At 39.4% G+C, this 16,409-nt stretch overlaps 1 pseudogene; it reads right to left on the bottom strand.

The window, feature by feature from the left end:
• Window positions 1-11,083: 11,083 nt before the first annotated feature.
• LOC114032797 lies at window positions 11,084-11,266 on the bottom strand (annotated as a pseudogene).
• Window positions 11,267-16,409: the final 5,143 nt, after the last annotated feature.

Below are 16,409 nucleotides of genomic sequence, written 5' to 3'. Positions count from 1 at the left end.
CCACCTGTTTGTTCTCTCCCTCCTTTCACCCTTTCCTTCCTTGCTACTGTTTTGCTTTTGTCTACTGCCTCCCTTGGTCTGCCCTCTCTTCTCTCAGTCCCCCCCTCTTAACTTAATCTCACCTCCCTCCAACTTTCCTGTAATGTAAGATAAATTTCTATATTCAACTGGTTGTGTGTATTATTCCCTCTTTGAGCCAATACTGATCAAAGAAGGGTTCAAGCAATGCCCTTCACCTACCCTCCCATCTTTCCTTCCACTGTAAAAGTTTTTTGTGCCTCTTCATGTGAAATAATTTACTCCATTCTACTTCTTCCTTCCTTTTGCACCTAGTGTGCTCCTCTTTCTCATCCCCTAATTATTTTTATGTCATTCCCTCAAATTCACCTCATACCCACCTTTTGTCTATGTATATGCTTTTTAGCTGTACTATCAGTGGTACAATTTTTAAGAATTTCAAGTATCATTTTATTGTGTAGGGATGTAAACAGTTTGGCTCCATTGAATCCTTTATATTTTCTTTCTCCTTTTTCCCTTTTTAGATTTCTCTTGGGTCTTGATATTAGAGATCAAATTTTTTGTTCAGTTCTGGTCTTCTCCTTATGAAAGCTTCAAATCCTTCTATTTCATTGAATGCCCATTTTTTCCCCTTCAAGTATGATGCCTAATTTCACTGAGTGGTGATTCTTTGTTGTAGTCCTGGCTCCTTTGCCTTCTGGAATATCATGTTCCATGACCGCCAGTCCTTTAATGTTAAAGCTGCCAAGTCCTGTGTAATCCTGATTGTGGCTTCCTGATATTTGAATTGTTTCTTTCTGGCCACTTGTGGACTTGTGGTATTTTTCCTTTGACCTGATAGTTCAGAAATTTGGCTGTAATGTTCCTTAGAGTTTGGTGACCTTCTGAGGTGATTGGTGTATTCTTTCAATGCCTATTTTGTCCTCTGGTTCCAGGATATCAGTTTTCCTTGGTAATTTCCTGAAAGATGCTGTCCAGGTCCTCCTTTTGATTATGGCTTTCAGGTAGTGCAATGATCCTGACATTGTCTCTCCTGGATCTATTTTCCAGGTCAGTTGTTTTTCCAATGAGGTATTTCTACATTTTCTCCTATTTTTTTCATTCTTTTGAATTTATTTGATTAATTCTTGATGCCTCATGGAGTCATTAGCTTCCACTTGCCCAATTCTAAGATGTTGTTTTCTTCAGTTAGCTTTTATGCTTCCTTTTCCATTTGACCAATTGTACTTTTTAAGCAGTTGTTTTCTTTTTCCAAGCTGACTCTTTTTTTTTTATAATTCTCTTGCATCACTCTCCTTTCTTTTCCCAATTTTTCTTCTACCTCTCTTATTTGATTTTTAAGCTCCTTTTTGAGTTTTTCTATTAGTTCTTTCTGGGCTTGAGACCACTTCCCATTTTTGTTTGGGGCTTTGCCCACTGGTGTTTTGACATTATTCTCCTCTTTTGAGTTTGTGTCTTGATCTTCTCTGTCACCATAATAACTTTCTTTTTTTGGTGTCTTTTGTTCATCTTTTTTGACCTTTTTCCTTTCTTTTGAATTTGAGCTCTGCTCCTGGGTTGGAAGAGTTTCTATCTCAGGCTTCTTATACCAGGGGCTGCAGGTCCTGGCCATTTACCCAATACTACACTGATGTTGCCCTGAAACCCATGGAGGTGTCTGGTGCTGTGCTAAGGAGGTGGATTGGGGGGGTGGCTGGTACTGCTGGAGGCTGTAGGTTTCTGGCAGCTTATCTGGTGCTGAGCCAGGGTCCTAGTGCTGGTATCTGTGGTATACTGAGGCTGGTGGGGTATTTCTGCATTTCTCTGTGGCTACACTGAAGCATGTGAAGGTCTGGCCACTAGAGGTTGCGTATTTGCCTGGAACTATGCTAAAGCACATGGTGGTTCTTGGAGCTGGAGTCTGTCCATTCCCCGGGCATGGGGTGGGGGGGCCTGTTGCACTGGGGCTCAGGATCTCCCATTGGTTTGTTGAGGTGGAGCTTGCTGCTAGCTTGCTGGGACTCTTCCTGTGTTGGGCTGCATTCCCCTTTTACCCAAGTAAGATGGACCTTTCCTGCTGATCTTCCAAGTTTCTTGGGCTAAAAGATTGTTTCACCCTATCTTTTTGCTGATTCTGCTGTTCCAGGATTTGTTTGGGGGTGTTGTTTTATGGTTGTTTGGAGGTGAGTGTGGGAGAGTTATGGCTATTTACTGCTTACTCCACCATCTTGGCTCCCAGAAGAAGAGTTTCTTGATGAATCTTTCTCCTGCCTGCCAAACCTTTCCTTGTGATAAAGAAAAATAACTAGATAAAAACTGACATTTGATATAATATTTGGTCCCTAGCCTTTTTGCTGAGAAATATGTTTCATTGTCTCTTCTCTAGGACTTATGTTGGTTTTTTCAGTGACTCAGAGCTAGACTTCCTTATTTTCAGAGGTCTTTTCATTTACATAGTAATAGTCATTATATATTCTTTTCTTAGTTCTGCTATTTTGTTTTGTATTTGTTCATGTAAATCTCATCTTTCTCTGAATTCCTCATCTTCATTTCTTGCTAAATAATAATATTACATTACATTCATATACTATATCCTTTTCAGCCAGTCCTCAGGCAGCCACTTAGTTTCCAGTATTTTGCTTATCACAACGAGTGCTGCTATAAATATTTTGGCACATATTGGATATTTATTTCTCTATTTGATTTACTTGGGATAAATGCCAAGTTGTGGGACTGCTTCATCAAAGAGCATGGATACTTTATTCCCTTTCCTCGCATAATTCCAAATTGATATCCAGAAGCTTGGATTATTTCATAGTTCTGCCAACATCTTCTAGTAGCCCCTCCAACATCTCCTCTTCCTATTTTGGAACATTTTTACTCATTTATTTGCATGGCATAAAGTAAAAATTTAAAGTTGTTTTAATTTGCATTTCTCTTACTATCAGTAATTTGGGGCATGTTTTCATGAGGTTATTTGTAATTTGCAGTTCGTATGAAAACTTTCTTCATATCCTTTGATCACTTATCTGTTGGGGGATGGCTCTTGCTGTTCTGTATCTTTGTCAGTTCTCTATATCAAAGATTCCCAAGCTTTCTCAGTTTATTGTGGCCTAGTGTCTCAGAATTTTTTCATGGGGACCCTAGGCCAAAAGAAATACCTAACAGTTCCATTTTAAGAGTAGTTAGGTCCAAACAAGTTAATAAGTATTTATGCCTGACAACTTAGCCATTTGAGAAAATAATACATATATAGAAATTAAAAATAATATTTTTATTTTAGTCTTAAATTACCACAGTTATTTACTAATGAGATATATATATGTATATACCTTTTGGTAATTTTACAGCTTCTAAAACCTTGGAATCAGATTGGATAGCACCACTCCGAATTTCTGTTCCACATTGATTTTTGCTTGGTATTTGCTTTTTATCACAACTACTGAAAACCCAGCCTCTCAAAGATGTTGCCAATGAGAAAGTTTAAGAAGTTAGTGGTGCAGCCAAAGATATAAGTAAGCAAAAGCATAGCTTAAATAATCAAAAAAAGTTATGGAAAGGAATGCAGCATGATTTAAGGTTGAAACCGTGAACTACCTCAAACTACTAGCTCTTAAATATGACTCTGTTTCCCCTGAAAATTTAAAGTGTCCCATGTTACTTCTATGAGTTTGCTGTGGCATCTAGTTTGGGAATCTCATCCATAATATACTTTTGACAGTAGACTTCTATTGGTGATATTTACAATAAATGTTTTCCCACTCTTGGTTTCTCATCAAATTCCATCTTGGTTGATCTTGTTTATGCAAAAGATTTTTATGTAGTTAAAATGATATATTTTACCTTTTACAATCTCCATTCACAATACCCCATTTTACAGATCAAATTAATCCACAGGTATTTTCTGAGGGATAGTAGTATGTATGGTATAGCAGAAAAAACATTGACTTTAAGGGACCTGATTAGATTTTGGCTTTCAGCTTTGAGAGAGAAGACACACGCAATAACATCCTCTTCAGGTTGCTAAAAGGAGAAAAAGACTCAAGGAAGAAGCCAACATGAAAGGAACTGGGAGTTTCCATCATGTGCCTATCCCCAGCTTGCCACGTTAGAGACTTTCAGGGAATTTTCCCCTTTAGGTCTGTCTGTCTGTCTGTCTCTGTCTCTGTCTGTCTCTCTGAGTTACCTTGTTTCCAATGTGGGAGTTCCCTCAATCTATATTGTCTGATATATATTCTCATATGTATGTTTTTTTCTGATTTCTATTTTTCTATTGAATTGAATAAATGGAATTTTTTGCTAGAAAGAAAGAAGGAAGGAAAGAAGGAAGGATAAGAAAAAGAAAGAATTAATGAAAGGAAGGAAGGAAGAGAAAGAAAAAAGGAAGGAAGGAAGGAAAGAAAGGAAGGAAGGAAGAGAAAGAAAGGAAGGAAGGAAAGAAAGAAGAATGAAAGAAAGAAAGAAAAGAAAAGAAAAGAAAAAAGAAAAGAAAAGAAAAGAAAAGAAATGTTGCTGTGCAACCTTGGGCAAGTCATTCAATTCTATAAGCCTCATTTTCTCATCTGTAAAATGAGGGTAACAATACTTTCCCAATCTACCTCAGAGGGTTGCTGTGGGGAAAGCACTTTGAAAACTTTAATGACCTCTATAAATATGAGTTATTATCTTTTGATGACTACTATGCTATATGTCACCCACTCTGGGATATAGAGAAAGTTCATAATGATAACTCAAATATTATCTCCATTTTAGAGATGAGGAAACTAAAACTCTGAGAGATGGTGATATATCCCTGATCACACAGCTAGAAAATATTAGAGCCAAGTTTCTAGACCTCCCACATTTAGCTCTTTTTCCATTATACCATTCTGTCTCTCAAACAAATGGCAGAATTAAAAAATATTGGGTAATATCAGGTTCACTTTAATGATAACTGGAGATACCTGTTCCATTTTGTGGGGTTTAAAGGAAGAGCACATGATAACAATACCTCACATTTCTAATGAGTTTAAATGTTTACATGAACTTTCTTCACAATAATTTTATGAGATTGATAGTTTAAATAAACAAATAAAGTCAAGCCAAGAAGCAATTACTAAGTTCCTACTATGTGTCAGGCCATACTAAGTTCTGGGGATACAAAGAAAGGCAAAAAATAGTCCCTGCTTGCAAGAAATGCATTGTCTAATGGGGGAAAGAAGATGCCAACAGCTATGTACAAACAAGACATAATTGTCCCCATTTTACAGATTGGGAACCTGAGGCTCGGAGAGGTAAAGTGACTTGCTCAAAAATTACAATTATTGGGGCAGTTAGGTGGCACAGGGGCTAGAGCTCTGGCCTTGAAGTCAGGAGGACCTGAGTTCAAATCCAGCTTCAGACACTTGACACTTACTAGCTGTGTGACCCTGGGCAAGTCACTTAACCTTGATTGCCCCACCAAAAAGCAAAAAAAAAAAAATTCCAATTATTTAGTGTCTGAGTCAGGTTTAGAATTCAGATCACTAGTGTTGTTTCTAGTATACAAATGTTAGTAACACTGACATATATTATCTGCGTCTGTCTAGTGTCCCTTCCACTTACAAGTATTCTATCTCCCTGCTAAATAAAAGAGACAAAGATGACAGAGGTGTTTTCCCAAGTCTCCTGACTCAAGAGCCATCATTCTTTTCACTATACCACATTTCATTTCATTGAGTTTTATTCCCAGTCTTCAGGCAAGTAAGGTACTATTAGCCTCATTTTACAGATGCAGCCAGTACAATCTAGGGAAGTAACCTGACTTGCCCCAGGTCACACATCTAGCTATGTGATGGAGGCAGAAGCTCTGGGAGTCTAGTTTTCCCACATCATGCCAGCTCCCTGGTAAACTAAGAGGAGCCTTGAAATCAGGAGTTCTGTACCTTTCTTGTACCATGAGCCCCTTTGGTAGTCTGGAGTAACCTCTAGAACCCTTCTCAAAATAATGTAGTTTTTGTCTTTTTTTTTTAATACTGTACCTTCCTATCTCCCCTAGGCAGTGACCACTCATGGACCAGATCCCACTAATTGGCACAAGAGCTTTGACTTGTACCATTTCCTGGACTAGTTTACCCCTCCTCAGACAGCCTAGTCTCTCCCCCCTCCACTCCAAGGGGCTCACTGTCTTGGTGCCAGACTTAACATGGACATCCAATTGGTTTTATCCCTACTGCACCTCAGAACTCCTGAGCTCAAGCAGTCCACTAGCCTGGACATCTCCAATAGTAGGGATTTCAGGTGTGTATTGCCATGCCTAGCCAGAATAATATTTTTAAAATCACAAAAATACAATGCATAAGATTGCCTAGGAAACAAATTATGTTGAAATATAGTTATATACATATGTATGTATATATGTGTGTATATATATGTATACAAATTTATAAAATATGTGTATGTGTATATATACACATACATACACAGATAGACACACGTGTGTGTGTGTGTGTGTGTGTGTGTGTATGTGTAAAAACAAGTTCTCAGAACTCAGGTTAAGATCCTCTGTTTTATAGAAATATTTTCCCTCTTGTGGCTCAGCATAGTTTAGTTGTAAGCACTGCCACCTCTCCACTGTTAAGAAGATGGCAGATTTGAGGGATGGAACATTAGAACAGAAAAACTTTCAGATTATCTCTCATGACTAGATGGTTTTATTATAAGGAGCAGTAAGGATTACAAAGCAAAGCTTTGAGATTCTGTGACCTATTTCCCATTAGTCCAAGCGTGACTTCCCCCTATTCCTTCTCCAGAGAATATTTGGTCTGCTCATGCAGTTACTATTTCTCCACCTACTTGGGAATAGCCTTAGCAGCTGAATGCTGTCCCTGATGCTAAATAGGTTTTAGACTATTCAAGACATTTTACAATCTACTAAGTTTTATACAGGCCAGCAAGATGACTCAGTGGATAAAGTGCTGGGCCTGGTATTGGGAAGACCAAATCCAGCCTCAGATAGTTACTAGCTGTGTGACCCTGGTCAAGTCACTTAACCCTGTTTGCCTCAATTTCCTGTAAAATGAGCTAGAGAAGGAAATAGCAAACTATTCTAGTATCTTTGCCAAGAAAACTCCAAATGGAGTCACAAAGAGTTGGAAATGACTAAAACAATTGAACAACAAGTTATTTGCAAAGACTTGGAGCTGGGTTTAGTTCTTAGTGATACTTTTTAGGAAGGGCATCAATTATCTGGTGTGTGCTCTCACCAGGATAGTGAAAGGACTGGAAGTCATGCAATATGAGAATCAGTTTTAGGAACCGAGAATGTTTGTCGGGGGTAGGAAGGAGAAAAGATTTAGAGGGTACATGATATCACTGTCTTCAAGTATTTGAAAGATTGTCATCTGGAAGATGAATTAGACTTGTTTTGCCCAAGTCAGTCAATCAACATTTATTAAACACCTACTATGTGACAGGCACTATCCTCAGCACTGGGGATACAAAGAAAGGCAAAAGACAGTCCTTGCCCTCAAGGAGCTCCCAGTCTAATGGGCAAAACAACATACAATAACTGAACAAACAAGTTATATGCAGGATAAATTGGAGGTAATCAACAGAAGAAAGTCACCAGCAAAAGGGGGACTGTGAAGGACTTCCTAGAGAAAGTGGGATTTTAACTGGGACTTGAAGGAAGCCAGGTGGCAGAGATGAAGAGGGAGAACATTTTAGATATGAGGGACAGTCAGAAGAACTGTCCAGAGTTTGGAGATGGACTGTTATGTGTGAGGAAAAGCCAGGTGGCTGATGTCACCAGATCACAGGGTACGTGGGGAGTGAGGGCATAAGGTGCAAGAAGACTGGAAAGATGGGGAGGGGGCAGGCTATGAAGGACTTTGAATGCCAAGTAGAGGACAGAACTAGGAGCATGGTGTGGAAATTTCAGAGAGACAAGTTTAGACAGATAGCATAGTGTATTGGTTGAGAACAAACCTTGATGCCTCTAACATATATACTGACTATGTAAACCTACTCAAATCACTCAGTCTCAGAGTCTCTCTTAAGACTCTAAGTTGTAAAGTGGGTACTGACCTGCATGGGTAGAACCTGAGAGTTCCCTTTACTAATGAAATCATGGGACCAGTCCCTAACCCTTTCTCTTTAAGGAAAAACTTCCTAGCAAATCAAGCTATGCACAAGTGGAAAGGGCCACCTATGGAGGGACTGTTCTTCCTTGCACTGGGGTAGTAGTGGGGAAGCAGGAGGTACCTTATTGGGGCTTTCTAGAGGTAATTGTGGGTCAGGGTGTTTGCTTGATTGCATGACCTTTCCCAGCTCCAAGATTTTGTGAATGGCCTTTATAATAATATAGGGAGAATTAGGGAGAATAAGATATTTTTTCAAAGCAGGCTTTTCTGTTATCAGCTATGCATAATAGAGACAGGAATGTGGGCTAGGTAAGTGGAAAGCAAAGACCATGCTTCCTTAGCTCATCTTTTGTTCAGGCTCAAATGAATTTGCATGCTAAACTGAAGATGATTTGGGGAATATGTAAGAACATTTCACTCTAAATTAGTTATCTCTAATCTAAGGCTTTGATTTCCTCCCAGACATAAGGTGTGAGAAGAAAAAGACCTAATCTTAGCCTAGGGGCACTTTGCTTGGTTTTTGCTGGTTGGATCTGGTGGCAATGATTAAGAAGTTGTCAGTCTGTCCTGATCAGGTTCTAGCCACTATACCCTAACTGACTGAATTAGAGGTGGCTTAGGTGTTCCTGAAGAGAAGAACCCAGAATATGCTAAGTAGCAGGAGCCAGGCTTAGCAGAGGCTACATCAGCAGAGCTATGGGGCTCTGATGGGATGACAGCAGCATGATGACAACTCCAGAAGTCATCACAAATGTGAATTGCTTCTCCACACTCATATTTCCCACATGCGGACACCTCGTGTGTGATCTGGGCTCCTCTCGTGGAACTCTATGTGTGTTCCCTTTCCCACTAACAGTGTCTAAATCGTGGAAGACTGTGTCCTAGGTTTATGGGAGAAATGTTCTATTGCAAATCCTTTACTATGCTTTCCCATTAAGTGCCTTTTTGTTGAACTAATTGTGACTTCTGGCTGACTAGAGGAAAAAGCAAACACATTATTGGGGGCTATTGAGCTATCTTTTTAAGTGGATGTGGCCCTGCAAAGTAACTTGAATCTGCAGTACCCATTCTTGAGGCCCCATGTGTGAGAGAAGAGAATGCCCTAGATGTGACAACAATAATAACTGACATTTACATGGTGTTTTTCAATATATGATATGCTTTACATAAATCCATTTTTGGTGTTGTTGCTGTTGTTGTTCAGTTATTCAATTGTGTCTGATACTTTATCACCCCATGGATCATAGCATGCCAGGCCCCTCTTTCCTCCACTCTCTCAAAGTCTGTACAACTTTGTGTATATTGTTTCCATGATATCATATCTATCCGTCTCATTCTCTGCCATCCCCTTCTCCTTTTGCCTTTAATCTTTCCCAAGATCGAAGTCTTTTCCAATGAGTCCCATCTTCTCACTATGTGGCCAAAGTATTTAAGATTCATTTTCAATATGTGACCTTCCAGTGAATCACCTGAATTAATTTTTTTAAAGTATTGACTGATTTGATCTCCTTGCTGTCCAAAGGACTTTTAATCCATTATTATTCTACTTCTTTTACAAATGGAGGAAATAAAAGCCCAGAGACATAGTTAATTTATTATAGAATCATAAGGTCTCAGAGCCAGAAGGTAACTCAGAGGCCATCTGATCCACTTACCTTCATTTTGTGAATCAATAAACTAAGATGCAGAAAAATGAAGCAACTTTTCCAAGATCACACAGCTAATAAGTGTCAGAGTTGAGACTTGAAGCCAGAACTTCTGATTTCAATCCAGGACTCTTTCTGCTGTGTACTGCAGCTACATACCACTTTCTTATCCTACATCTTATGTTCTTAAGAGCTAATCTTCAATCTTATTAATCTTTGTGTCTTCTCCCTTTTTGTACATAGTAGGTGCTTAATACATGTTTGTACACAGTGAATGGATGTACAAATGGTCCATGATACCACTTAATGTCAGGGAAACCCATAGTGAAAGCCCACTCCCACAATACTGAACTCACTTCAAGGAATCTTCTACATTTTTGTTTCAACTAGAGGCTGCTAGCATGGAAAACTGAGTGTTTTTGAGTAAGTTTTGGTGGGCACTTGGAAATCTATTTTGAAAAGCAGACAGTTTCACAGTATCACACAATTTTCAGAGCTGGAGGGGACATGTGTGATCACCTAGTCTAGCCAAAGCCTGAACAAGCACCTCCTTTTAAACATACCCCATAAGCAATCATCTGTCATCCAGCCTTTGTTTGAAGACATCTAGTAAGGAAAGACCTACTACATCCAGCTGCATTCCTGTGGACTTTTTGGATATTTTTCCTGACATCAAACCATAATCTGCCTCTTAGGAACCTGTTGTTCCTCTTCCTACTTTCTAGCACCAAGAACAAGTCTAATTCTTCTTACATCAATGGATGTTCCCTTCCTCCATTACCTTCTCCTCTCCTTCCCTCCCCTAGGTTCATGTCAACCAAAACCCTTCTGGGCTGCTTGCATTGACTGCTCACATGGTTTTGATGAGATGAATGTCACAAATTCTATTCATACTTTTCAATTAGATTGGGGCCACCACCCTTAGGATCCCCAGGCCTTTCCATTCACCTTGCAGCTGAACTTTCTATTACGTGTTTCCCCCAATTAGAGAGTAAGCTACGTATAGCAGGGCTCATCTTGCTTTTTCTATTTGTGTCCTCAATACTTGCATTATTTGATACATAGTAAGTGTTTAATAGATGCTTTTTAATCTACTCATTCCACATAACACCCTTTAACTACCAGAAGACAGCTATGATGCCATCTCTTTCAAGAAGACTTTCCCTATTTCTGTTAGTGCCCTCTTCCCAAAATCAATTTGTGTTTATTTTCTATAGATCCTTTATTTACTTGTTGGTGAACCTGTTATATCCTCCAGCAGAATATAAGCTTCTTTTTTTTTCTTTTTTTCTTTTTTTTCCCTACATTTTAATACAGGTGGAACACTGAATGATTCCTTCACTTCAGCTCCTTCATAGCCAAACCAGGAGGCAGGGACTGTTTAAGTTTCTCTGCCTTCTCTTTGTCTGTGATGACCTTAAACTTCACATTGTCTTTGTTTTTCTTGATCTTGACAGATTTGGCATCTTATCTCCTGGCTGTCAGCAGGAAGTCTTTTATTTCCTCGATTTTTCTGGGCATGGCGGCAGTGGTGGCGGGACGAGGGAAAGCATTGGCCTGAGAGGTCTCTCCATGGGAGAGCAGAATATATAAGCTTCTTGAAACTGTATTACTTTGTATTTTGTATCCCTAGTGTCTGACACATATTAGAGGTTTAATAAATGCTAGTTGATTAATTGATTGAGGTTCTCCACATGTTGTGTTAAGGTTTATTGACTTCTCTTCCCTCTCCTCCCCTCCCCTCTCCTCCCCTCCTCTCTCCTCCCCTCCCCTCTCCTCCCCTCTCCTCCCCTCTCCTCTCCTCCCCTCTCCTCCCATCCCCTCTCCTCCCCTCTCCTTCCTTCCTCTCCTCTCTTCTTCCCTTCTCTTCCCTTTTCTTTTCTTATCTCCATTTTCTTCAACCAATTATCATAAATCATGAGCTCAATGCTATTCACTGCCCTAGTTGTCTTTCTCTGGATACTAGCCAGTTTATCATTGTCCTTTCCAAACTGTGGTGCCTAGACATGAACACAGTACTTTAGGTGTAGTCTGACTGAGGCCTAGTACAAGAGGACTTTATTCCTGGATGGTATGCTTCTCTTAATATAGCCTAAGATTGTATTAGCTTTTTTGGACATTGTTGAGGAATATTGAGTGTATAACCCATTAAAACCCTCAGATCTTTTTCAGATGTGCTCCTGTGAAGACATCACTGTGATGGTGCTTGATTTGTAGACTTCAATGTGGAAAATTGAAACTTGGGCTATAAGAGCTCCTTTAGCCCAATTCTTCATCTTAAGGTAAGAAGAGTATTGTCCTTCTGCATTATTCTCCTCTTCATGTCTAATTTTGGAATAGAATCATCTCCCAGCTGCCAATAATTACCTTTGAACAAATAAACTCCCATTAAGAAGGAGGTCTCCAACTTCTTCTGATATGATCTTTTAAAAAAAGTTTTACTGTCATTTCCCAAAGATTCCCCATTTCCTCCAGTAGTGCACTCCTTTGTAACAGGGTAAGTTCAGTCAAGTAAGATAAAGTAACAAGTTGGGCACTACTGAAAATGTATGCCTCTTTCCATACCTAGAGTTGACCACCTCTCTGACAGGGAGCTTGCTTTTTTGTCAATCTTGCAATTGTCAATTCTGTCAATCCTTCATTGTCAGTCTTATCAATTCATTGCAATGATCACAGTTTTGAAATCTTTCAATGTTATTTTCCTTTACATTAATCTTGGTCATTACGTGTTATTTTCCCATTTCTGTTTACTTTTTTTTGTATCACTTCATATAAATCTTCCTTAAGTTAATTTCTTTGCATTCTTTGTACTGTTCATTATTTCTTATGACTAAGTTCATGGACCCCAAGTTAAGAACCCCCAGTGAGGCAGTGGATTGGAGCATGAGACTGAAATTCTAAAACTGTCTCAGCTCTGATGGGCTGTAAAGCTTGGTCAAGGAGCTAGATCCTTCATGGTTAGGTTGCTCTTAGAAAACACTGCAAAGCCATGAGAGAAAAAGTCATTTGTGCAAAAGGTAGTTTCTCAAAATGTTTTTATGCACTTTTGCTAAGCTTAACCTTTCCTTGCACGTAATGGAAATAGTTACACATCAACTTGGGCATCCCCTCCTTTGATGCTTATTCTAAGCCATTGTCTAGGTGCCTTCTCAAAACTTGCTTGGACAGCGGACAGTTCATGACCCTAGATCTCTCCACTTCAATGCCATCTTGCTTGTTGTCCCTTCCCACCATCAAAACCTATCTTCAGAACCTTCATGCTCTCAGGTGTCCATAACTGAGAACGGCTTAGAGCATGACATCTTTTCAAATTTTGACTGGGGCCAAAGTGTTAAGTAAAAGGAAATTACAGCTAGAATATTACAGCTAGACTTTTATTATTTATTACAGCTAGAATTTCAGGTATCAAATTGGAGGGTGGGGAAGCATTTGTGATGGGTACTTGTGGCACCAAGCCCTTCACAGCATGTTATAGCAGACTTATAGAATCAGGGGAATCTAGCTAGGTTCCAATGTATGGAACCACAGGCAAGTAACTTAAACTTTTTGTGTTCCAGCTTCCATATAATTGAAGTAAAGATTGTAATAGTCACACTACTTATCCCATTCTGTAAACCTTAAAGCGCTATGAAAATGTGAGTTATTATTAATCCCATCTGGAAATCACACAAGTGAAAAAATGTTTATGCCATCTCCATGTTTGTCTTCTACCTCCTTCTCCTCATCAAATATTTATGGAACAACTACTTACTCTTTGCCGGATGCTGCTCTGGGCACTTCATTGTTGCCTCTCTTATACTATAAGCTCCTCTGCAAACATTTTATTCATTCCACAAACATTTCTTCAGTGCTCACCGTTAAAGATTCTGTTAAGCTAGTTGTAGAGGATATTTCCAACTAATTCAGTTCAATAAATACTTCTTAAGATTATGCAAGGCAATGTTCTAGGCATCCAGAACTATTAATAATAACTTACATTTAACAGTTTTATCATTTAAAATACTTTACATCCCCAACCGCTTTGACCCTTTTAACAACTCTGGTAAGTAGGTAATACAAGTATTATTACCATTTTTTTAGTGGAGGAAATCAAGATCAGAGAGGGGAAAGGACTTGTCCAAAATCCCGTACCTGTTACCTGCTGGAGCTAGGGTTCAGACCAAGGTTTTCCAACATTCTAAAACTAGAGTTGTGGAACTCCTAAAATGGAACATACCTCGTCCAACCCCTTGTCATTATCCTTATAATAAGGTGTCTTTATCATATCTATCATCCTTAGGATAAAAAAGAAATCTTGATTCCCTAGAATCATAAGATGGGAGAACGGGTAGGAACCAAAGAATATAGACCATAGGATGTCAGAGTTGGAAGGGAACTTAGATCTCATCTAGCCTAGCACCTTTATTTCCCAGCTAGAGAAACTGGAGCCCAAAGAGGTTGTGACTTGCCCAAGGTCACACAGATAGCAAGTTACAGAGCCAGGACTCAAACACAGGGATTCCCTTTCTTGTAATATTCCAAGTCTTTGGGGTCAGAAGTCGGGTATGCTTTGTTGGACTGGTGAGCAAAGAGAAGAGTCTCAGAACTGTGCTTGCTCTCTGATAACAATATTAGAGATGTCACATTTCTTAGTTCAGAAAGTTCCTGGCTGAGGAACCCGGATACCTGCCTTTGCCAAGAGTGTAATATGGTGTTAGAGGCTTAATTACCAAAGGTGCCATTCTTCAGATGTGAAGCCAAAGCTTGAGCTGTCAACCATATAACTGAGATGGTCTCCTAGGAACCTAACACCTTCTTTTCTCTGTTTTCAGTTTTCACAGGAGGGAAAGTACAACTTGTGTCAAGCTCCCTTTGATGCACAAGGTAAACCTTAAGCACAGAGTCCTCACTGTTACGGCAAATGTTTTTACCTTTTGGTTATATAGCTAGAAAAGACTGTGGGCCAGTCATGCAAGAAGGATGAAGAATAATAGATGGGGCTGCATTGGGAACTACAAAAATGTTACAAAGAAATTGAAGAAGGCCTCTAGCATATTGGGTGTATCCTTTGTGGAAGAGTTACTGAAAGACAGGGACAAGAATCACAGGAAGAGAGGGTGTGGATAGCTATGATCTGTACCTCCCTGCAGAGGGAGTGCCCATATCAATGAGATCACAAATCCGGGGAAGTATCTAAGCAAGTCTCTATAGGAACATCTCTGAACTTCTCCAGGCTGGGAGACTTGGAGGTAAGGAGCAACCCAAGACACAAGAGCCCTTTGCCTCCATCCCAGATGGGGACAAATGGGATGATGAATAATAACAGTAATAAAAAACAAACAGTGTTGAGAGGGGTCTGCTGCTGTTCCTCAAAGCTTATTTCTGCTTTCTGCTCTGGTAAACAGATTCGAAATTGGCATTGAGCTTTGTCCCTTTAAGTCCAAAGAATCTCCACGCCAATGACTCTGGTTTGGAGCTGTTCACAAGTAAAGCGCATGATCTCAGGGCTACAAACCATCTTTGAAATTCAATCTCAAGAGTCTTTCATTTATAATCCAATGGAGCCCTGCTTTTCTGATCCAAACTTTTCAGATTTAAGCTGTTAGTAGAAATGTCTTATTCCCTTCCCCACAGGTAGTATGGGTCATTGTTAATTCCCAAAGGGCATCCTGTCAATGACTGTGCGATATAATATTGTTATGAATGAGAATTGTGCCCTGATAGAATCATAGTGCTCTGCTAAAAGAGGGCATTGCTAGCCCTATTCAAAGCAAATAAAAAGGTCAGGTTCTCTCTCTCCTTTTGGGGGGGGGCACAGAGAATCTGGCCCACAGGAGGCTTTTAAAATCACCATCTCATTGAGATTTTAAAATAGGATCATTTCATTGCTTCTGCAGCAGAATCTAGAAGCTCTTGGAGGAGAGGCTAAATTCACACCCTCTCTCATGGTTCTTTGCCCAGTGCCCTCTAAAGAGGGCCCCTGCTTGCTGCTGACCACAAAAAAAAAAAAAAAGAAAACCCAAGTCAAAAATTATTTGAGAAAGCTGGTGACTTAGATTGCTCTTTATTTGCCATTGTTAGTGGACGCAGAATAATTGTACTTTCAATTTATGTGTTTCTAATTGTTACCCTCATTTCTTTCTTCCCGTCCAGTCTAATTTACAAAGAAGGTAGCTAAAAAGCCAGTCTAGTCCATCAGTTGGGGCAATCCTCTCTCTCCAGACCTAGAAGGCCAAGAGACTTCTATAGGCTTCTTAATGATTCCTTCCTTCCTTTCTTCCTTCCTTTCTTTCTTTCCTTCTTTCCTTCCTTTCTTTCTTTTTTCTTCCTTCCTTCCTTTCTTTCTTTCCTTCTTTCTTCCTTCCTTCCTTTCTTCCTTTCCTTCTTTCCTTCCTTTATTTCTTTCTTTCTTTCCTCCTTCCTTACTTTCCTTTCCTTCCTTCTTTCTTTCTTTCCTTCCTTCCTTCCTTTCTTTCTTTTTTCTCTCCTTCCTTTTCTTCCTTCCTTTCCTTCTTTCCTTCTTTCTTTTTCCTTTACTTCTTCCTTCCTTTATTTTTTTCTTCCTTCCTTCCTTTCTTCCCTCCCTCCTTCCTTTGTTCTTCCTTCCTTTCTTTCTTCCTTCCTTCCTTCCTTCCTTCCTTTCTTTCTTTCTTTCTTTCTTTCTTTCTTTCTTTCTTTCTTTCTT

This window comes from Vombatus ursinus, unplaced genomic scaffold (assembly GCF_900497805.2).
Source record: "Vombatus ursinus unplaced genomic scaffold, bare-nosed wombat genome assembly UNPS02000580.1, whole genome shotgun sequence".
Classification (NCBI taxonomy): Eukaryota; Metazoa; Chordata; class Mammalia; order Diprotodontia; family Vombatidae; genus Vombatus; species Vombatus ursinus.
The sequence above is the reverse complement of the archived record's forward strand: the minus strand, read 5'-3'. Positions and strand labels throughout refer to the sequence as shown.